The 23,153-nt window shown below is 39.9% G+C and overlaps 1 long non-coding RNA gene across 26 annotated transcripts in view; it reads right to left on the bottom strand.

The window, feature by feature from the left end:
* Window positions 1-273: 273 nt before the first annotated feature.
* The window catches only part of LOC120881962, an 83,038-nt gene continuing 60,158 nt past the window's right edge, over window positions 274-23,153 (bottom strand). For 18 of the 26 annotated variants that reach the window (XR_005725369.1, XR_005725381.1, XR_005725383.1 and 15 more), the window contains 5 exons: window positions 18,284-18,379; window positions 9,312-9,469; window positions 4,067-7,253; window positions 3,462-3,606; window positions 274-2,787 (listed from right to left, as the gene is read on the bottom strand). This is a non-coding gene — a long non-coding RNA (uncharacterized LOC120881962). The remainder of the gene's footprint in view (window positions 2,788-3,461; window positions 3,607-4,066; window positions 7,254-9,311; window positions 9,470-18,283; window positions 18,380-23,153) is intronic. The other 8 variants (XR_005725375.1, XR_005725386.1, XR_005725387.1 and 5 more) reach the window with 6 other exon arrangements.

Here is a 23,153-nt window from a genome sequence, read left to right as displayed (position 1 = left end):
CTTAAGAATCCCATCTTTAACTTTTTCCATTTCAGTTAAAATGTCTTGGTGTAGATCTGCTCGGGTTTATATTGTTTGGGATAAACAAGTTTCCTGTACGTGGATTTGTTTCCTTCTTTAGGTTTTGGCAGTTTTCAGGCATAATTTCTTCAAATATATTTTCGATCCCCCTTTCTCTTTCTTTTCCTGGAATCCTTATTATGCATAGTTTGGCACACTTTATATTATCCCATGGATCTCTTATATTGCTTTCATTCCCCCCCCCCCCCCCCGCCAATTTGGCCTTCTGTCTGCTATTCTGATTGGATGATTTCCATTATTCTGTATTCCAAGTCACTTATTCATTCTTCTGCATTGTTCATTCTGATTTTCATTGGCTTTAGTTGATCTTTTTTCTCTGCAAATGAGTTTTCTATTTTTTCTTTGTTCTTCTTTATAGTTTCTGGTTCCTTTTTACAGTACTCTGCATTTCTGTAGATAGCCTTTCTTAATTCCTTCAGTATTTTCATTATTTCCCTTTTGAACTCCGTGTCTGTTATACTGAAGAAGCCTGTTTTATTGTTAATTTTTTTCAGGGAAATGCTCATTCTTTTAACTGGGAGTGGTTCCTCTGCTCCATTTCACCTATATTTACCTTACAAAGTTTAGGAGATATATCAATTGTGGTCCTGGAGAATTATTTATGTCTTTTGCCCCTTTCCTCAGCCTGTGCTGTTTTCCTCTTGATAGGTGGTGGGCAGATGAAGTGGTGGGTGCCTGATCTTGGGGTTCTCAGCTCAGGTGGCACCCCTGGGACATGTGATGGCAGCACAGGAGTTTACAACCACTCCTGGAGTCTGGATGGGTGTCAGCAGGGGCCCAGGACCACTCCTGGTTTCTGGGCAGGTGGTGGTGATTTGCAACAGTCCCCACAGCCTGTGTAGGCAGTGTCCTGCCCTCTGTGAGCATTCACACAGGGAGAAAGTCTATAATCCAGTACCATCCCTCCCCTCATACACCCCACAAACAATGGCAACTGACCTCTAAGGTGGCCCAGGCTTCCTCCACTTACACTCCCAGCCACAGCTGCACTGGATTCCCACTCCTCCCCCAACCTGTCTACCCATAGCCTATTCCAGTCCTCTCACAGGGTTTTATCTCTGAAGCCCGAGTTTCAGCATCCAGCCTCCATCAGCACTGGAAGATGTGCGTGTCAGGCTGAGGAGTGCAGGACATCAGCACTGACCATCTGTGCAGTTCTCCCTCTGCTCTGGCTGCAGAGAAATGGCTATTGCATTTTCTTCAGAGGCTATGCAACTCCCTTTCTTCTTTCACAGTTCCCTCCTAGGGGTGCAGGTCCCATCTTGATTCCTTTCTTGCTTTCCTTTTTCCCACCCAGTTACACTGTGACTTTCTTGCCTTTTTAGCAGTCAGAGGTCTTCTGCCAGTGTTCAATAGATATGCTGTGAAAATTATTCCACATGTAGATGTATTTTTGTTTTATTTATGAGAGAGGGTGAGCTTCACATCCTATTCTCTGCCATCTTGTTATCTCTCCCAAGAATCCATTTTTGTAAGCATTCCAAATGTACTTCAAATGAATTGTGTTTTCTGTAACTCAAGTCAGAAATGTATTTCTATTCACATTTTGTAAGGCTTGTAATTTGTGTTGTTTAAATCTTCTGTATGCTGTTGATTTGTATATGTGATTTCTCAACAACTTAAAAAAGCTCTCAATTGCTTGGTGGATTTTTCATATGAAATATTATGTGACACTTAATATTGTGTTTTTAAGTAATTTTAATGACATGGAAAAATGCTTATTTATTTTCAAATGAGAAAGTTGGAGAGTAACAAGTACAATGTCAATTTTAAACTGTTACACTTTTTTAAAGTTGTAAAAGGAAACATGCAAATGTTAAGATTTTCTGGGTTGTAAAATAATATTCTTTTTAATTTATACCTTTCACTTTATTTTTTTTAACTATGACCACCTGTTACTTTTATCATCAAAAATAAGACTGTTTTTTTTTTTTTTTTAAAGAACAAGCCCAGCCCAATGCAGTCAATCTCATGTTTTCCGCTGCTATCTTCACTCAGAAGGCCATGTTGTTCCCCTGTATGCTTGTTGTTCTCTTGCTCCTTCAGGTATTGGACTCATTGCAGATGAATATCCACCAAAGTGAGAGACAAGAGTGACAGCATCTCTCTAGGAGCATGAAACCACTTAGTTAAACTGGCTTTGTCAGCCACAGTCTGCTCCTGGTATCAATCTCAATGACCTACACAGGGAACAGACGTCTTTAAATGCTAAAATGCCCATCTTATATAACTGGAAGTTTCCCCTCTTCTAAATCTTTCTTCTGATGAAACAATCTTTTAAAACCCTTCTCCAAAGCAGCTCTTCTTTTTTGTTTTAGATAGTACATCATGCTCTGTGGAATGACAAAGGTCCAAGTATTGACTTTTCATTGTATTGTTTCCTTATGCCAATATCTGGTGTTTGGGGTTGCCTGAAGTCATTCTGCCCATGGTTTCTGGCCCATTAATCCTATTAAAAAGAAAAAATAAAATAAAAACGGAGCTATATGGTACTATTTGTGTCATTTCCTCTGTACTCAACCCCTTTAACACCCTGTCATTGAACCAGAGGGTTCTTCTAAGTTGCAAACTTTTTTCTGGGTTCTTTATTTATAAAGGTCAACAGAAGCCTCCACAAAGGCAGACCTACCTGAGAAGAGAGGCTGGTAGTGACTCTCACGAATAGCAACAGAAATAGTGCAGCACAACAACTTATCTTCAATCTACCTTTAAAAAGTACAAGTTCATGAAGCGAGTTTCAGTGCCTCCTCCAATTAAGTAAAGGATTTTATGACCTCCTTCAGTTCTCTCTTCTTCCTCTCTCCCTTCATTCTTCAAGGAAATGAGTTCATTCCTATCTTCACTCACAAACAGCAGAGATCCTGGTTTGCTTCCTTCAATCATGTAGACTTTAAGGTCTATACCCACTAAAATGTCAAGCATTTGTTACTCTTTAATGGGATATCATAGTTTCCCTCTCCTTCCTCTCTGCACTTGCACTCCTTCTCTCCACATATCCAGAGAGAAACATGATGTCACTCCCAACATTCACTGAAGCTTCATTCACTCATTCACAATAAGGCTCTTCCCAGCTGGGGCCTGTTATAGACATATGGCCGGGGGGAGGGAAAGGAAAAACACTTGCTAAAACCCATCAGCGTGGAGCAGGAAATGAAAAGTGACTAGAGAGAGCAAGGAGTGCACTGAGATTCTGAAGAAAGGAGAGGCATGATATAAGGCATCAGGAGATGCGATTATGGGTTTCCTGAGCAATCATTGAGAATATCTGAAAGGACTTTCCACTTTTCCCATACCCTATCTTTCCCATTTCCAAGAGATAAAAAGTAACCAAGACTCCTGACAGTTTACTATTAACCCGCAAGATCTGTGTCCTTACATACCACATGTACGCAAATCTTAAAATCTCTGATGAACAAGTTAGAAAGGGATACAAGCTCTCCTACTGATTTCATAATCAGTTGAGACATCAAGAGTAAATCCCGGGGCTGAGGTCCAGTTGCTGGCCATGGTAAATGTCTGCGGTGGCTGCCAGGAGATAAGATAGGAGTTGGTATCAGGCTGATTAATACGAGTATTCCCCAACTAAAGCAGTAATTATGACAAATTCAACCCCAACCTTAGCATTCATACCTCCTTGGTTCTTAACAGATGGAAAGAAGTGCTAGTGAAGGAGAATAACTCCCAGTGCCAGAGGAAGTAAGAAAGTTATGGCTTTTGTTTGCTTTAATCAGTGATATCTCAGTCATGGGACTGAAGGAAAAAGGATTATGAACGCAGAGGCTGGGATCAACTAACTGCTTTCCTTCCATAAAGCTGGGGTCTTATGTTGCTGAAACTTAAAACTCATCAGCATTGGAGATCTGGCAATTTTTGACTACATGGGGTCCTTTTTATGGGAAGTGATAGTTCATATATACACATAGAGTACAATTTCCAAAAACAGAAAGGAACTGAGAGGGCTAAGAATGCAATTGAAAAGAGCAACCTGTGGTCTGGAGAGTCTTCAAGAATGTGATCTCTCTGTTGAGTCATGCTTTGCAAAACTGAGATGAAAAGAGGTTGTAGTCATCCTTTGATTTTTTTCCTTTTCTTCTCCTTCATGAAGTCTTCTACCAGCTCCTCCTGAGGAATAAATATACAGCAGCCCCCACAGGAGGGGATAGGCTGTCTGAAGGCCTGGTCACTCTAACACACTGGCTCTAAACCTTCATTGGAATATTGACTCGTTTGAAGACTATAACGAAAGAAAAAGGACTGCATGTGGTGTCAGAGGGCTCACAGAGACTCACCCTAAACTTTACCTTCCAAGTCCTAAGGGCTATCTCTTTGCATCAATTTCCAGCCCTCCTTCCCAACAACACAGGGAACACCTACAATAGGGCCACTAAACTGGATGTATCCTGACCCTAAATGGCTTTTACAAAGTGGTTTTGTTATTCATCCACTGATGTGGGCTTTATTTTGTCTACTCTTTATCTTAAAAGTTCAATTAGATAATAGGACTGTGTCTTGTTCCTAATTAATATGTGTTTTTAAGGAATTGTGCCTATCTTTTTCAAAGGACAGTTCTAGTTCACTCCTCAACTCAGAGGCTCAGAGGCCAAAGCATATTATGGAACACAGCCAAGAAAAGCATGTACCATGTAATCAAGCTACATCAAGGTCAAGGAGAAATTGTGATCCTAAATAAATGTTTTTCTGACACTTTTAGATGACCAGCCTTCTGCTCTTTCAAAGAGTTAGGAGATGTCAACAGGATTCCACCAGTGCTAAGGGCCAGCAGCCTGACCCTAACCCTCGCCTGGGATTGCTGCTCATTTTCACATAGGATATGTGACAGACCAAAAGGGAGAAACATATGGCACACAGCAAAATGTCAGGCATAGAATAAGCATTTGATAGAGAAGGGAATCATTTTAGATGTGCATTCTGCCAGCCAAAACCTCAGTGCAATGGGCAAACAATAGTTTTTGCATCTTCTAGTAATTTCCACCACTCTTTTGAGGCTCATACTACTATCCCACTGCATCCTTTCTTCTCTTGCACCTGCACAGTTGTCATGTGCCAACCCCTAGATCATTCTTCAGTCACTGAAACCTATTTTATCTAGCCCCCAGTGTCCATTCCTAACCCGGCTTTTGCTATAATCCTGGGTCATTCAATACCCAAGTAAACAACCATCTGACATCCTAGCATCACGGGTATCTTGATCACTCCAGTTTTTAAATTTTACCATTCCAAAGTTCAGTCTCTGATATAGATCCTATCATACCAGTTTTCCAAAGACTCAGCACCCATCTTGATCATACTAAGGCCACTTTTTCTATGTAGACTCTGACCTTCCTTCCATATACAGTCTGGATCCTCAAATCTATTGGTGTGTAACTTTTCTCTTACTAGCTGTCCATCCCTCAGTCATGCTCATTCAGTCATGTCTGACTCTTTGTGACCCTCTGGACTGTAGCCCACCAGGCTCCTCTGTCTATGGGATTCTCCAGGCAAGAATACTGGAATGGGTTGCCATGCCCTCCTCCAGGGGATCTTCTCGACCGAGGGATCAAACCTGCATCTCCTGTGGCTCCTACACTGGCAGGCGGATTCTTTACCACTGAGCCACCTGAGAAGCCCCTATCCCTCAATCAAGCAAAATCAATTCTAGGCAACCAAATGATACTTGTGACAATGGCCCAAGATTACCTTTTCTTTTCCTGAGTCTCTAATCAAGTTTCAAACTAGCTGCTCTTCGATATGGCCTGGGTATTTCTTAAGACTCTAGTCTCTGTAATCTTGTCCCTGGTCAGCTTCCTTTCACCCACCTCTACAATTACAAATTTCCAACACCCTTATCAGGTACTGTTTCTAACTCCTATTCTTATCACTATGCCCCAGTAAAGAGGTAACTCCTTTGATCTAAGGCTCTCTACCTGTGTTCTAAGAGCCATATGTTATCATCTCTGTCCCATATGTACAAATGTTTCCCTTCTCCCTGCCTTATAGTGTGTGAGTATGCTCAATTTTCTACTATATTAAAAGGGAGCTTATATGATTCACTGTAGGGCCTTGATGGAATGGTTTAACTTGTATTCTAGTTGTCACATCTTCTAATAGAAAGAAGGCTTCTCATGAAGCAATAATGATTAATCACAGTAAATAAGAAAAAGGAAATATGAGCCTGTTGAGTGGTGAACATAAACTAAAGGCCTACCTGTTAATGTAGGTAAGGGGTTAGCTGAGGTAAAGTTGAAAGGGGAAAACTGTGAATACCAGCAACAGGAGCAAACCCCAGACTGTGAGGATGAGTTTCTGATCAATGATCACTCCGGTCCTACCCAAGGAACAACTCGTAGCAAGTGTAGTGTAGTAACAGCAGTGGTGGCAGCGGCAGCAATGCAACATCTGCAAGTAGCCAAGACTAAAATACAGGCATGGAAACAGTATTTCATGGAAAACACAATATTAAATATGACATATATATGGCATGTATGTTGCTAATCCCCTTTCCCCACCCCCAGCAAACATCACTAATTAGTTATAATCCTCTTTCATACTGAGTTGACACCTGGCTTCAGAACTGTTTTTATAGAACATAATAAAGACAGGTACTATCAATCAATTGGAGATGTTACTTGAGATGAAGTATATTTGCTGTCTTTGTACTACACAGAGAAGTCCTTGGCAAAAGAATTAGAAGACAGGAGTAAACTTCAGAAGAAAGCATATTGAAGACAGCTTGGACGTTGTAGGCAACTGGCGGGGACAAGATGAGCCCATGGAGATCACAGAGCAGGCGCCCAATTAATGTCTGTTGATGATTCATTTTTTCATTCAACAAACATTTAATGAGGCCTACAATGTGCACCGAATTAGGCACTGCGAATACAAAGATGAATAAGGCACTGTCCTTGCCTGTAAGGAATTTAGAGTCTGGTAGACGAGAGCCATAGACACGGACAATGATAATACAACCTGATAAGTGCTAGGACACTTAGCAGGTTGTATTATATCCATCCGAGTAGGATTTCTTCAGGTTGCTGTTGGATCCATGAAGTCCTCCCAGCCACCAGGGCCTGCTGTTGTTTCTGTCATGCGGTGAATGTCCCAAGAACTAACAATGATAGCTGTAATTTATAGCGTGCTTATAACACACACTTTACAATATCCTCATGAACACCCTGCAAATTAATTATTATATATTAGATGAAGAAACTGAGGTTCAATTAGGTTAAGTAACATGCCTTAGATCACATAGCTAGTAATAGGTTTCAAATCCAGTTTTGACCAATTCCAAAGTATTTTTCTACATTTTTTAGGATAACTTTATTCAGTTTAGGTATTATACAAAATTTCAACAGTTTTATATTTGGAAATAAGAGGAAATGCAATAGATTAGTGATCAGGGCATGGACAAAAGTCATCTGGTTTCCCAACCTGTTTGGAAGAGGGAAAAAAAAAAAACCCAGCAGAAAAGTGACTTCCCTCTAGCATGCCACTGAAAACCTTGAGATCAGGTAGCTTTACTTTCTTTTGCAAACCCCAACATCCTTATTGACAATATAAAATGTTAAGTACCTTTAGTTAACTATGTTTTTAAAATCCTTGTCAAGGTCAACATCATTATCAACAAAAACTACAGTTCATATAGCATTCAGCATATCCCACATCTGTTCCAAGCAATTTATACAAATAATCCCATTAAATCCTTATATTCCCACCCCCACTCATCATTGCAAAAAGATATCACTAATTCTATTTTACATAAGAAGAAATAAAGTAACACAGAAAGGTGAAAAACCATGCTCAAAACTACATTGGTAAGTATGAGACTAGATCTGAGTGCAAGGCTCAAACTGTCACTGTACTGTTTTGCTGTCCTGCTCAGGGCTTCATTTTCCAGCCCTTCTCCCCTCCACTGCTCTTCAGCATGGCTAGTTAGATAAGGTTCACGGAAAATACAAAAGGTCTACTTAAACATACTCTCCAATCAATAATTCTAGTCACAGAAAGCCATTCTCTGAATCCTCTGAGCCTTAAGGAGAGAATTTGCCAAATATTGTATTTATATTGCTTTGAGAAACAAGAAAATAAATTCAGGATATATTTATATTTTTAATTATTATAAATATTTTTAACCAGGAGATATAACCATAAACATTCAAAAATCCTTAAACAAAGCATTGAGACAATAACAACCAAGGCCATTTCTTTCCTGAGAGGGTTTTAAATATAAAAGCCTCCAGTTTTGGTAAAAAATATTTTGGAAGATACGTGACAGTGTGGGTAGCCCTGCTACTGATGAGAAGGATCAAGAACTTAGTAACACTATGAGAAGTCTGTGGCTCTTCAGTTGTCTTTCTTAGAGTGAACATTTCACATATGGCTGCCCCACCCCCTAAAGGAACTTGCAAAATCTATGCAGCCAAGCCCTGGTCTTGAAGGAACCAATGGCAACACCTATATAAAAAAACATGCAAGGATCTTTAATGAAGGTCGAGGTGCGGATGGAGGGTACCCATTTGCCAGTCTGAAAGCCTAAATTTTCCCATGTTCTAATTATATCTATAATTTCCTTAACATTGTATTTAAGAGGTTATCTTCATTGTCACTCCTTCTAGCCTTAGATCATTTATCTTCTTAACTACTACAGTATCCTTCTAACTGATCTCCCTGTCTAGATCTGAAAATCTTCCATAACTTACTACCACCACAGTGACCATCAAAAGCATCCCCTTCTTAAAACACTCAAAACGAAATCCAAATTTAATTTGCTTTGATTCAAAATTAGACTTCCCTGGTGGCTCAGACAGTAAAGTGTCTGCCTATAATGTGGGAGACCCGGGTTCAATCCCTGGGTCAGGAAGATCCTCTAGAGAAGGAAATGGCAATCCACTCCAGTACTCTCACCTGGAAAATCCCATGGACGGAGAAGCCTGGCGAGCTACAGTCCATGGGATCACACACGACAAGAGTCGGACACAACTGAGCAACTTCACTTTTACTTGATTCATTTCACACTATATAAAGCTCTATTCCCAGCCCACATTTACAACCTAATTTCATAAACTAACTGTAATTCCCAATTCATCATTCTATTTCTAATCTCCATACTTTTTCTGCTTAGTCAACCTTTACTTTTTTTGAGATTCAACTTAATCATCAGTTCCTCTAACCTCTGCATGTCCAGATTCAGTCAATTGATTTCTCTTCTGAATCCCACAGTATCTTGTACATACCTCCATTGTAGAGCATACCATACTGTTGTAATTCTCTGTGTACATGTCGAACTCTCACTAGGCTGAGAACTCCTTGAGGGCAGGAATCATGTCTAATTCATCTCCATATCCCCATCACCCAGCACAGTGTATGGCAGCAAAAAGACGGCAGAGAGAAGCTGAAGATGCAGAAGAGAGAACAGTAAAGCAATATTCTTGAACTGGGGCATAATACAAATGTGATGAGTGAGTTGAAACTGTAGAAAGATATATTTTAGCTCAATGTTGCAAAGAGCTCTTAAAAGAAGAGTCAAACTAACTCAGGGAGTTCCCCACCACTAAGTGCCCTTACTTGGAGGCTAAAAGACTGTTTCTTGGGTATATTATAAAAGGACTTGAATTAGGGTCAAATTAAAATAAGCTGTTTTAGATATGAGATTTTTAAGGTCCTTCCATCCTTGAAGTTCTAAATCTACAACCTGTGTTATAATCAAGAGCCATCACTCTGAGCCCATGAGAGAATGGTGGCTCCCAGAGACCAGAGACTCTCTGGACAACTGCTGAGGCCTTATTTCATTCCTATTCATTAGTAGACTGATTGTACAATATAACTCATTTTCCAGTGGCCTGCTTCCCAGGTGACCCTTGAACCTGAAGAAAGAAATACTTTAAAAGCTTTAAAGGCCACCAAGTAGAACCACATAACCCAAGGTATCTTCTGTGACCTGCTACCTAAAGCCTTACATTTCTTCCTTAAATGTGACCTTAAAGTGCATGTAATCGAATCTTTCATGTGGGGAGATTCTCAAATTCCACTAGGTTATTACTTCCAAAAGTATTTTCATCTTTGGACCCTCTTGAATCTATTACTCCATTAACTAGAATTGCCTTTATGCAACAAAACCAACTATCCTTGACTTCATAAGACATCTGAAAACAAACTCCATTTTGGAGTTGTTTCCCAGAATCTAAATGACTCTAATTCCTTTAATGCTTTTCATAGGACCTAAACCTCTCTGTATCCTAGGTGGTCTCCTTTAGCTCCCTCTTAGGGAGTTACTCTTAAAACTGAAGCAAAACCATCAAGTGGAAAAGGATTCTTATCTCTCTGAGACTCTAAACTTTTTGTAGTGAAAACACAACCAGTTACCTCTATACTGGAGGGTTTGAAGATTTTTAATGGTTATATATGTTATAAACAATAAACAGAGTTCCCAGAAGCTTGCAGGATGGAAGAAGCATTTTTAAATCAGTAGGAATGCAAGTGATTTCTGTGTATTGACCCTGTATCCCATGACTGCTAAATTCACTGATTAGCTCTAGTAATTTTCTGATAATCTGTTTTGGGTTTACTATGTATAGTATCATGTCATCTGCAAATAGTGACAGTTTTACTTCTTTTCCTATCTGGATTCCTTTTATTTTTCTTCTCTAATTGCCATAGCTAGGACTTCCAAAACTACGTTGAATAATAGTGGTGAAAGTGGACACGCTTGTCCTGTTCCTGATTTTAGACTGAATGCTTTCAGTTTTTCACCACTGAGAATAATATTTGCTGTGGGCTTATCATATATACACCTTTACTATGTTGAGGCAGTTTCCTTCTATGCCCATTTATTTAAGTGCTTTTACCACAAATGGGTGCTGAATTTTTTCAAAGGCTTTTTCTGCATCTATTGAGATGATCATATGGTTTTTATCTTTCAATTTGTTAATATGGTGTATCACATTGATTGATTTACATATGTTGAAGAATCCTTGCATCCCTCAAATAAACATGACTTGATCATGGTGTATGAGCTTTTTAACATGTTGTCAAATTCTGTTTGCTAGAATTTCATTGAGGATTTTTGCACCTATATTCAATGGTGATACTGGCCTGTAATATTCTTTTTTTTTTTCATTGTCTTTGCCTATTTTTGTATCAGGGTGATTGTGGCCACGTGGAATGAGTTTGGCAGTGTTCCTTCCTCTGAAGTTTTTTGAAAGAGTTTCAGAAACATAGGCATTAGCTCTTCTCTAAATGTTTGATAGAATTCCCCTGTGAAACCATCTGGCCCTGGGCTTTTGTATTTGGGGAGATTTTTTTTATTACAGTTTCAATTTCAGTGTTTGTAATTGGCTTGTCCATAATTTCTATTTCTTCCTGGTTCAGTCTTGGGAAGTTCAACTTTTCTAAAAATCTGTCCATTTCCTCTATGTTGTCCATTTTATTAGCATGTAGTTGCTCACAATATTCTCTTATGATCTTTTATATTTTAGTGTTGTCTGTTGTAACCTCTCTTTTTTCATTTCTGATTTTGTTGATTTTTCTCTTTTTTTCTTGATGAGTCTGGCTAATGGTTTGTCAATTTAGTTGATCTTCTCAAAGAACCAGCTTTTAGTGTTATTAATCTTTGCTATATTGTGAAAATGACTAAACTACCAAATGCCATCTACAGACTCAATGCAATCCCTATTATATTACCAATGGCATTTTCCACAGAACTAGAACAAAAAATTTCACAATTCATATGGAAATACAAAAGATCCTGAATAGTCAAAGCAGTCTTGAGAAAGAAGAATGGAGCTCGAGTAATCTACCTTCCTGGCTTCAGACTACTACAAAGCTACAGTCATCAAGACAGTATGGTACTGGCACAAAAACAGAAATATAGACCAATGGAACAGGATAGAGATCCCAGAGATAAACCCATGAGTCTATGCTGCTAAGTCACTTCAGTTGTGTCTGACTCTGTGCGACCCCATAGACAGCAGCCCACCAGGCTCCTCTGGCCCTGACAAAGGAGGCAAGAATATACAATGGGGCAAAGACAACCTCTACAGTAAGTGGTGCTGGGGAAACTGGACAGCAATGTGTAAAAGAATGAAATTAGAACACTTCCTAATGCCATACACAAAGATAAACTCAAAATGGATTAAAGGCCTAAATGTAAGACCAGAAACTATAAAACTTTTAGGGGAAAACACAGGCAGAACACTCGATGACATAAATCAAAGCAAGATCCTCTATGACCCACCTCCTAGAGTAATGGAAATAAAAACAAAAATAAACAAGTGGGACCTAATTAAAGTTAAAAGCTTTTGCACAGCAAAGGAAAGTAGAAACAAGGTTAAAAGACAACCCTCAGAATGGGAGAAAATGATAGCAAAGGAAACAACTGACAAATAATTAATTTCCAAAATATACACCAGCTCATACAACTCAATACCAGAAAAACAAACAACCCAATCAAAAAGTGGGAAAAAGACCTAAACAGACATTTTTCCAAAGATGACATACAGATGGCTAACAAACACATGAAAAGATGCTCAACATCATTCATTATAACAGAAATGGAAATAAAAACTACAAGATGGCCACCTCTTACCAGTCAGAATGGCCATCATCAAAAAGTCTACAAACAATAAATGCTGGACAGGGTGTGGAGAAAAGGGAACTCTCTTCCATTGCTGGTGGGAATGCAAATTGATACAGCCACAATGGAAGATGGTATGGAGATTCCTTAAAAAGCTAGCAATAAAACCACCATATGACCCAGCAATCCCACTGCTAGGCATATACCCTGAGGAAACCAAAGTTGAAAAAGACATATGTCCCCAGTGTTCATTGCAGCACTACTTACAATACCTAGAACATGGAATCAACCTAGATGTTCACTGACAGATGAATGTACAAAGAAGTTGAGGTACATATATACAATGGACTATCAGTCATAAAAAGGAATGCCTTTGAGTCAGTTCTAGTGAGGTGGACGAACCTAGAGCCTATTATCCAGAGGGAAGTAAGTCAGAAAGAGAAATATAAATATTGTACCCTAATGCATATACATGGAATCTAGAAAGATGGTACTGAGGAATTTATTTGCAGGGCAGCAATGGAGAAACAGATAAAAAGAACAGACTTATATACATGGGGGAGGGACGGAGGGAGAGAGTGATATGTATGGAGAGAGTAACATGGAAACTTACAATATGATATGTAAAACAGATAGCCAATGGGAATTTACTGTATGACTCAGGGAACTCAATCAGGGGCTCTGTAACAATCTAGAAGGGTAGGATGGGGAGGGAGATGGTAGAGAGGTTCAGGAGGGAGGGGACATGGGTGCACCTGGCTGATTCCTGCTGATATTTGAAAGAAAACAACAAAATTCTGTAAAGCGATTAACCTTCAATTAAAAAATAAATTTTTAAAAAAATTTATTATGAATGAAAATGTAAACAACATATAAAAAGATATATAACTCAATTCTAGTGAACATATGATTTGAATATACATTTCTCCAAAGAAATACAAATGGCCAATCAGCATATAAAAAGTTGCTCAACAGAGATATACTAGGCAAAACCACATGAGATACAAGATACAGATGTTCCTTGAACAACATGGGTTTGAACTACATGAGTTCATTTATAGGTGGACTTTTTTCAGTGCTAAATATTGTAGTACTAGATAATCCATGCACACGAGGAACCTCAGGAGAAATAGCCATATATGGAGGGCTCACTGTAAGTTACATGTAGATTTTGCATTGTGAGGAGGATCAGTGCTCCCAACCCCTGTGCTGTTCGAGAGTCAACTATACTTAACATCCACCAGGATGGCCATTTATAAAAGAAAAGTGAGAATGGAGATAAACTGACATCCTCATAAATTTCTTGGTGAAAATATAAAATGATGCAGTTACTTTAGTAGCCTGTCAATTACTCAAAAGAGTATATGGAGAGTTGCCATATTACAAAGCAATTGTAACATGAAGTAAATAACCGAGGAAAATGTCCACACAAAACCCAAAATATCGTTCAAATGATGAATGGATAAAACAAGGTTAATCCATAAAGTGGAATATTATTCAGCTAAAAAATGGAATGAAGTACTAACATATACTATGTGTCTGTGTGTGTTCTATCACTCAGTTGTGTCTTACTCTCTGAGATCCTGTGGACTATGGCCTGCCAGGCTCCTCTGTCCATGGACTTTTCCAGGCAAGAATACTGATGTGGGTTGCCATTTCCTCCTTCAGGGGATCTTCCCAACCTAGGGATTGAACCAGCGTCTCCTGCATTGGCAGGGGAATTCTTTACCATTGAGCCACCTGGGAAGCCCAATCTTAATGAGAGGCACTTGGAAAAACGTCATATATGATGGAGAAGTTGGGTGATGTGGACACAAGCATATGTCCTCCTTGAAGAGTAAATGGACAAAAATCCACTCAACTCAATTGAGACAGTGGTGTGCTGTTGATATCCACACTGCATTTTATATTCTGCTTCATTACAGCAATTTTCTTATTAGGCAGAGGTGGTTTTGCATGTCTGTCCCCCACCCCCATTCCCTAAGTGTGCACTGCAGGCGGGAAGGGTCTGTGTCATCCTGTGCCCTGGCATCTGACGCTACAAGAGTTCAGTTCAGTTCAGTCGCTCACTTGTGTCCGACTCTTTGCGACCCCGTGGACTGCAGCATGCCAGGTCTCCCTATCCATCACCAACTCCCAGAGTTACACAAAATCATGTCGGTGATGCCATCCAACCATCTCATCCTCTGTTGTCCCGTTCTCCTCACCTTCAATCCTTCCCAGCATCAGGGTCTTTTCAAATTAGTCAGTTCTTCGCATCTGGTGGCCAAAGTATTAGAGTTTCAGCTTCAACATCAATCCTTCCAATGAATATTCAGGACTGATTTCTTTAGGATGGACTCATTCTATCTCCCTGCTGTCCAAGGGACTCTCAAGAGTCTTCTCCAACACCACAGTTCAAAAGCATCAATGCTTTGGTGCTCAGCTTTCTTTATAGACCAGCTCTCACTTCCATACATGACTACTGGAAAAACCATAGGCTTGGCTAGATGGACCTTTGTTGGCAAAGTAATGTCTCTGCTTTTTTAATATGCTGTGTAGGTTGGGCGTAACTTTTCTTCCAAGGAGCAAGCATCTTTTAATTTCATGGCTGCAGTCACCATCTGCAGTGATCTTGGAGCCCCCCAAAAATAAAATCTGTAAATGTTTCCACTGTTTCTCCATCTATTTGCCATAAAGTGATGGGACCAGATGCCACGATCTTAGTTTTCTGAATGTTGAGTTTTAAGCCAACTTTTTCACTCTCCTCTTTCACTTTCATCAAGAGAAAGTGCTTTTCTGCCACAAGGGTGGTATCATCTGCATATCTGAAGCAACTGATATTTTCCCCAGCTATCTTGATTCCAACTTGTGCTTCATCCAGTCCAGCATTTCTCATGATGTACCTGCATATAAGTCAAATAAGCAGAGTGACATTACACAGCCTTGACGTACTCCTTTCCCAATTTGGAACCAGTCTGTTGTTCCATGTCCAGTTCTAACTGTTGCTTCTTGATCTGCATACAGATTTCTCAGGAGGCGGGTCAGGTGGTCTGATATTCCCATCTCTTGAAAAATTTTCCACAGTTTTTTGTGATCCACACAGTCAAAGGCTTTGACATAGTGAATAAAGCAGAAAGAGATGCTCTTCTGGAACTCTCTTGTTTTTTCGATGATCCAACAAATGTTGGTAATTTGATCTCTGGTTCCTCTGCCTTTTCTGAATGCAGCTTGAACATCTGAAAGTTCATGGTTCACGTACTACTGAAGTCTGGCTTGGAGGATTTTGAGCATTACTTTGCTAGAGTGTGAGACTAGTGCAATTGTGCATTATGTTTCTTTGGAACTGGAACAAAAACTGACCTTTTCCAGTTCTGTGGCCACTGCTAAGTTTTCCAAATTTGCTGGCATATTGAGTGCAGCACGTTCACAGCATCATCTTTTAGAATTTGAAATAGCTCAACTAGAATTCCATCACCTCCACTAGCTTTGTTTGTAGCGATGCTTCCTAAGGCCCACTTGACTTCACATTCCAGGATGTCTGGCTTTAGGTGAGTGATTACATCATCATGATTGTCTGGGTGATGAGTATCTTTTTTCTGTAGATCTTCAGTGTATTTTTGCCACCTCTCCTTAGTATCTTCTACTTCTGTTAGGTCCATACCATTTCTGTCCTTTATTGTACCCATCTTTGCATAAAATGTTCCCTTGGTATCTCTAATTTTCTTGAAAAGCTCTCTGTTCTTTCCCATTCTATTGTTTTCTTCTACTTCTTTGCAGTGATCACGGAGGAAGGCTTTCTTATCTTTCCTTGCTATCCTTTAGAATTCTGCATTCAAATGGGTATATCTTTCCTTTTCTCTTTTGCCTTTTGCTTCTCTTCTTTTCATAGCTATTTGTAAGGCCTCCTCAGACAATCAAAATGATTGCATTTCTTTTTGCATTTCTTTTTTGAAGGATGGTCTTGATCACTGCCTCACGTACTATGTCATGAATCTCCCTCCATAGTTCTTCAGGGACTCTATCAGATCTAATCCTTTGAATCTATTTGTCATTTCCACTGTATAATTCTGAAGGATTTTATTTAGGTCATACCTGAATGGTCTGTGGTTTTCCCTACTTTCTTCAATTTCAGTCTGAATTTGGCAATAAGGAGTTGATGATCTGAGCCATAGTCAGCTCTCAGTCTTGTTTTTGCTGACTGTATAGAGCTTTTCCATCTTTGGCTGCAAAGAATATAATCAATCTGATTTCAATACTGACCATTTGGTAATATCTGTAGAGTCTGAAGACTCTAGTGTCTTCTCTTGTGTTGTCAGAATAGGGTGTTTGCTATGACCAGTGCGTTCTCTTGGCAAAACTCTATTAGCCTTTGCCCTGCTTCATTCTGTACTCCAAGGCCAAATTTGCCTGTTACTCCAGATTATCTCTTGACTTCCTACTTTTGCATTCCTGTACCCTAAAATGAAAAGGACATCTTTTTTGGGTGTTAGTTCTAGAAGGTCTTGGAGGTCTTCATAGAACCATTCAACTTCTTCAGCATTACCTGTCAGGACACACACTTGGATTACTGTGATACTGAATGGTTTACCTTGGAAACAAACAGAGATCATTCTGTCATTTTTGAGATTGCATCCAAGTACTGTGTTTTGGACTCTTGTTGAATATGATGGCTACTCCATTTCTTCTAAGGGATTCTTGCCCACAGTAGTAGATATAATAATCATCTGAGTTAAATTCACCCATTCCAGTCCATTTTAGTTTGCTGATTCCTAAAATGGTGATGTTCACTCTTGACATCTCCTGTTTGAAGACTTCCAATTTGCCTTGTTTCGACTATGAGCCATGCTGTGTAGGGCCACCCTAGAAGGATCAGTCATGGTGTAGAGTTCTGAAAAAACGTGGCCCACTGGAGAAGGCAATGTCAAACCACTTCAGTATTCTTGCCTTGAGAAACGCATGAACAGTATGATAAGGCAAAAAGATAGGACACTGAAATATGAACTCCCCAGGTTGGTAGCGGCCCAATATGCTGACACCACATAGCAGCATCTAAATCACCAAAACATATTAAGTAAAAGAAGTGAAACACAAATGTTACATATTGTATGATTCCATTCATATGAATGACCAGAAGAGACAAATTCATAGGAACAAAAAGTTAGATCAGTGGTTTCCAGGGTTAGCAAACAGGGAAAATGAGGAACGACTGCTAACAAGTCTGGGGCTTCTTTCTGGGGGGAATGAAAATGTCTTACAGTAAGACAGTAATGATGGTTGCAGAACACTGAATATATAAAAAACTACTGAAACTTTAAAAGGGTAACTTTTATAGTATATTAATTATGTCACAATATAGTTGCCTTGTTTAGGTTTTAAAGAAGTTAACTGCCTTACTCAGAGTTGCACTGATTAGCAGTGTTGTTAACATCAGTGTTCATACTATAAAACATTTAATCTTGTTATTACAAAACTGAAATGACCCCTTATTAGCTATAAACGCAGACTGACACCAAATAATGGTTACCAGTATTTTGGCCATAAATTAAGGTAAATTAAGTGTGCCAGCATCAAACTTCCCAATATGTGTTATGCATAACACGAAGCATGTTAGCAAAGATTTGAGATAAAATACCACATGGAGATTAGTCTTACCATTGAAATATTTTCATCCAGTAGCGCATGTAAGCCTTTCAGTGACACCATGAAGTCAAAAGATGATCCCATAATACAGCTGGGCTAAATGATGATCTAGCAGAGAAGTAGCAGAGGCAACACTGTAAAAAACCATCACTACAGAAGTTCAAAAACAGAAAAGTACCACATTTGACCACAGGTGGTAAAAAATCTTATCAGGACCACATCTGTAATACAGAGGGGTTGCTGAGCCAACAACTAGCCACTTATTTTTAGTAACAGGAAAACATGACAATTCTGTACCAATGCAAGGCAATAAAAAAATTTTTTTTTTCTTAATGGTAGAAAAAGTCTGTGCTGTGCTTAGTACCTCAGTCATGTCCAACTCTCTTTGCAACCCCAAGGAATGTAACCTTCCATGCTCCTCTGTCTATGGCTATTCTCCAGACAAGAATACTAGAGTGGGTAGCATTCCATTCTCCAGGGAATCATTCCAACCCAGAGATCAAACCCAGGTCTCCCACACTGCAGGAGGATTCTTTACCATCTGAGCCACCATGGAAGCCCAAGAATACTGGAGTAGGTAGCCTATCCCTTCTCCAGGGGAACTTCCTGACCCAGGAGTTAAACTGGGGTCTCTTGAATCACAGACAGATTCTTTACCAGCTAAGCTACCAGGGAAGCCCCTGGAAAAAGTCTAAGACCTACCAAATATATTTGAATTACCTTGGTGACTATGGTTTAGATTAATGCTGTTCAACAAATAACAACAACAAGACAAAAATAATGACCATTCACCAATATAAAACTCAGGATACATTTTTTATCATGATTAAATTAATATTGGTAGTATAACAAATCATGGGACTGTAGTTTCATAATATAGCAAGTAACAGGACCTCCAGAACCAATCAGTCCATGGTTGACAGATCTTAATATCAAATTATTTTGCTAGTTAACAAAGTTCCACGCAATAAACTGGAGGAACAAATGAAGGCTAAATGGTTAATACTATTAGAATATGCCCAGTCTAAATAGCAACATTGAACTAAAAGTAAATAATGAAAAGTTCTGCATGTAAAGTGGTATAATATGCTGAGCAACTCAGGTGACAATCCTAAAGCATACCACCTAAACAAGTTTTGCCATTAAAAAAAAAAAATTGGGGGGGCCCGTCCTGAGATGGCAGAGGAATAGGACAGGGAGACCACGTTCTCCTCCACAAATTCATCAAAAAATCATTTGAATGCTGAGCAACTTCCACAAAACAACTTTTGAATACTGGCAGAGGACACCAGGCACCCCGAAAGGCAACTCATTCTCTTTGAAAGTAGGTAGGACAAAATATAAATGACAAAAAGAGAGACAAAAGAGTTAGGGATGGAGAGCTGTCCCGGGGAGGAGTTTCCATACACCACTCTCTCACCGGCAAGTCTGTGGGGAGTTATGGAATCTCAGAGGGCAACATAACTGGGAGGGGGTAAAAAATCCACAGAACACGTGCCTTAACTACAACTCCCAGTGGAGAAAGAGCCCAGACGCTCACATCTGCCACAGCGAGCAGTGGGGAGGCATGGGTTGTATGCTTAGGGTAAGTACCAAGCCTGGATGCCCTGAGGACAATCTGAAGAAGCCAAAATGAGATAGCAACCCAAACTGTGGGATAGCCAGAGAGAGAGAGAAAAAAAAAAAAGAGAGAGAAAAAAAAGAGAGAGAAAGAGAAAGAAATTCCCCGCAAACAGCTCTAACCTAAGTCACAGCCTAGCCGGCTCACAGAACAAAGGATTCAGCAAATACCAGAGGAAAGCTAGCTGGCTGTGGACGGGCCCATTGCCCTGCCAGAGGCAGAAAGGCAGGTGGACAACAGCCAGAGCCGGAAGGCAAAAGGCAATCTTGGCCCCAGAGACGGCATCCTCCAAACTGAGAGCAGGCTCCCGTTTGCTAACCAAGTCTTCATAGAATCCTGCACGGTTGACATATGCCAGGAGGGTCACAGCCTGAGATCAGCTGAGACCAGAAAGGTGATAAGAAGCACCACACACCTGGGATAGTGCACTCGCCAAGCACCTGGTGGCTTGAGCTCCTCGGACCTGGGAAGGGCACAAAATGCAGGCCCAACAGAGTCTGTGCCTTTGTGGAGTACTCGAGAACCTGAAACTGAGCAGCTTAGACCTGGGAAGTGCACGCAATCCAGGACGTGATTGCACAGTTCCCCTTCAGAGCAACCTGGAGCCTGAGCAGTGTAGACTGGGAAAGCACAGGCACCATGAGCTAGGGCAAACCCAGTGTGGTCCACACACTGTGAGCACTCCACACACATGCCAGTGATATTTGTTTGCAGTGTTCCTCCCTCCCCACAGCACGACTGAACAAGAGAGCCTAAATAAGTGACCACTTTCGCCCCCTTGTGTCAGGGCAGAAAGTAGACACTGAAGAGACTTACAAATGTTTAATTTTTTTATTAATCCCTTAATTTTCATTTTTATAACCTATTACCTTGTAAAAAAAGACCATATTTTTAAACCAAATTTCACATATATATTTTATAATTTTTGTTATTGATTTGGTTTTATATTTTTAATATTGTATTTTTGAGAGTCTAACCTCTACTCTAGATTTTTAATCTTTGCTTTTTGGTATTTGTTATCATTTTGTACCTTTAAGAATCTAATCTTCAGTACCCATTTTTACTTAGGGGTGTGATTACTGGCTTGACAGCTCTCTCCCCTTTTGACTCTCACTGTTCTCCCCCAGGTTACCTCCATCTCCTCCCTCTGCTTTCTCTTCTCAACTCTGTGAATCTCTCTGGGTGTTCTGGGCTGTGGAAAACACTTAGGGAACTGATTTCTGGCTAGACTGGTCTTTCCCCTTTTGACTGCCCCTCTTCTCCTGGTCATCTCTATCTCCCTCCTCCTTCTTTTCTTCTCTATGTAACTCTGTGAACCTCTCTGGGTGTTCCAGACTGTGGAGAGCACATAGGGAACTGATTACTGGCTAGATTGCTCTCGCCCCTTTGGATTTCCCCTCTTCTCCTGGTCACCTCTATCTCCCTCTTCCATGTAACTCTGTGAACCTCTCTGGGTGTCCCTCACTGTGGATAATCTTTTCACTATTAACCTAGACGTTTTATCATCAGTGCTGTATAGATGGATAAGTCTTGAGGCTACTGTAAGAATAAGACTGAAAGCCAGAGGCAGGAGGCTTAAATCCAAAACTTGAGAACACCAGAAAATGCCTGAATCCAGGGAACGTTAATTGACAAGAGCGGGTTCTTTACCAGCTGAGCCACCAGGGAAGCCCAAAAGCCTACATACCTACACTGAAACCAAGCTCCACCCAAGAGCCAACAAGTTCCAGAGCAAGACACACCACGCTAATTCTCCAGTAACACAGGAACATAGCCCTGAGCATTAAAATACACGCTGCCTAAAGTCAAACCAAACTTCAAAACTCACTACTGGACACTTCATTACATTCCAGAGAGAAGAGATCCAGCTTCACCAGTGCAATCTTCCCTAACCAGGAAACCCTGATAAGCCATTTGTCCAACCCCACCCACAGGCAGGAACCTCTGCAATAAAGAGGAACCACAAACTTCCAGCATACAGAAAAGCCACCCCAAACACAGCAATCTAAACAAGATGAAAACGAAGAGAAATATTCAGCAGGTAAAGGAACACAATAAATGGAGTTACAGATAAATAGACTAGAGACAAGGATTGAGAAGATGCAAGAAATGTTTAACAAGGACCTAGAAGAAATAAAAAGGAGTCAGTCAATAATGCATAATGCAATAACTCAGATCAAAAGCACTCTGGAGAGAACCAACATTAGAATAACTGAGGCAGAAGATAGGATAAATAAGGTGGAAGATAGAATGGTGGAAATAAATGAAGCAGAGAGGAAAAAAGAAAAAAAGAAGTAAAAGAAATGAGGACAACCTCAGAGACATCTGGGACAATGTTAAAGGCCCCAACATTTGAATCATAGGAGTCCCAGAAGAAGAAGACAAAAAGAAAGACCATGAGAAAATACTTGAGGAGATAACAGTTGAAAACTTCCCTAAAATGGAGAAGGAAATAGCCACCCAAGTCCAAGAAACCCAGAGGGTCCCAAACAGGATAAACCCAAGGCGAAACACCCCAAGACACATATTAATCAAATTAACGAAGATCAAACACAAAGAGCAACTATTAAAAGCAGCAAGGGTAAAGAAACAAACAACACACAAGGGGATTCCCATAAGGATAATAGCTGATCTTTCAATAGAAACTCTTCAGGCCAGAAGGAAATGGCAGGACATATTTGAAGTGATGAAAGAGAAAAAGCTACAACCCCAGATTACTGTACCCAGCAAGAATCTCATTCAAATATGAAGGAGAAATCAAAAGATTTAGACAAGCAAAAGCTGAGAGAATTCAGCACCACCAAACCAGCTATTCAACAAATGTTAAAGGATCTTCTCTAGACAGGAAACACAGAAAACGTGTATAAACTTGAACCCAACACAAGAAAGTAAATGGCAATGGGATCATACTTATCAATAATCACCCTAAATGTAAATGGGTTGAATGCTCCAACCAGAAGACAAAGACTGACTGAACAGATACAAAAACAAGACCCCTATATATGCTATCTACCCACTTCAAACCAAGGGACACATACAGATTGAAAGTGAAGGCCTGGAAAAAGATATTTCATGCAAATGGAGACCAAAAGGAAGCAGGAGTAGCAATACTCATATGAGATAAAATAGACTTTGAAATAAAGGGCAAGAAAAGAGACAAAAAAGAATCAATCCAAGAAGAAGAGACAAAAAAGAGACAAAAAAGAATCAATCCAAGAAGAAGAGACAAAAAAGAGACAAAAAAGAATCAATCCAAGAAGA

This window comes from Oryx dammah, unplaced genomic scaffold (genome assembly GCF_014754425.2).
Source record: "Oryx dammah isolate SB20612 unplaced genomic scaffold, SCBI_Odam_1.1 HiC_scaffold_23, whole genome shotgun sequence".
Taxonomy (NCBI): Eukaryota; Metazoa; Chordata; class Mammalia; order Artiodactyla; family Bovidae; genus Oryx; species Oryx dammah.
This window is presented reverse-complemented; position numbering and strand designations above follow the sequence as displayed.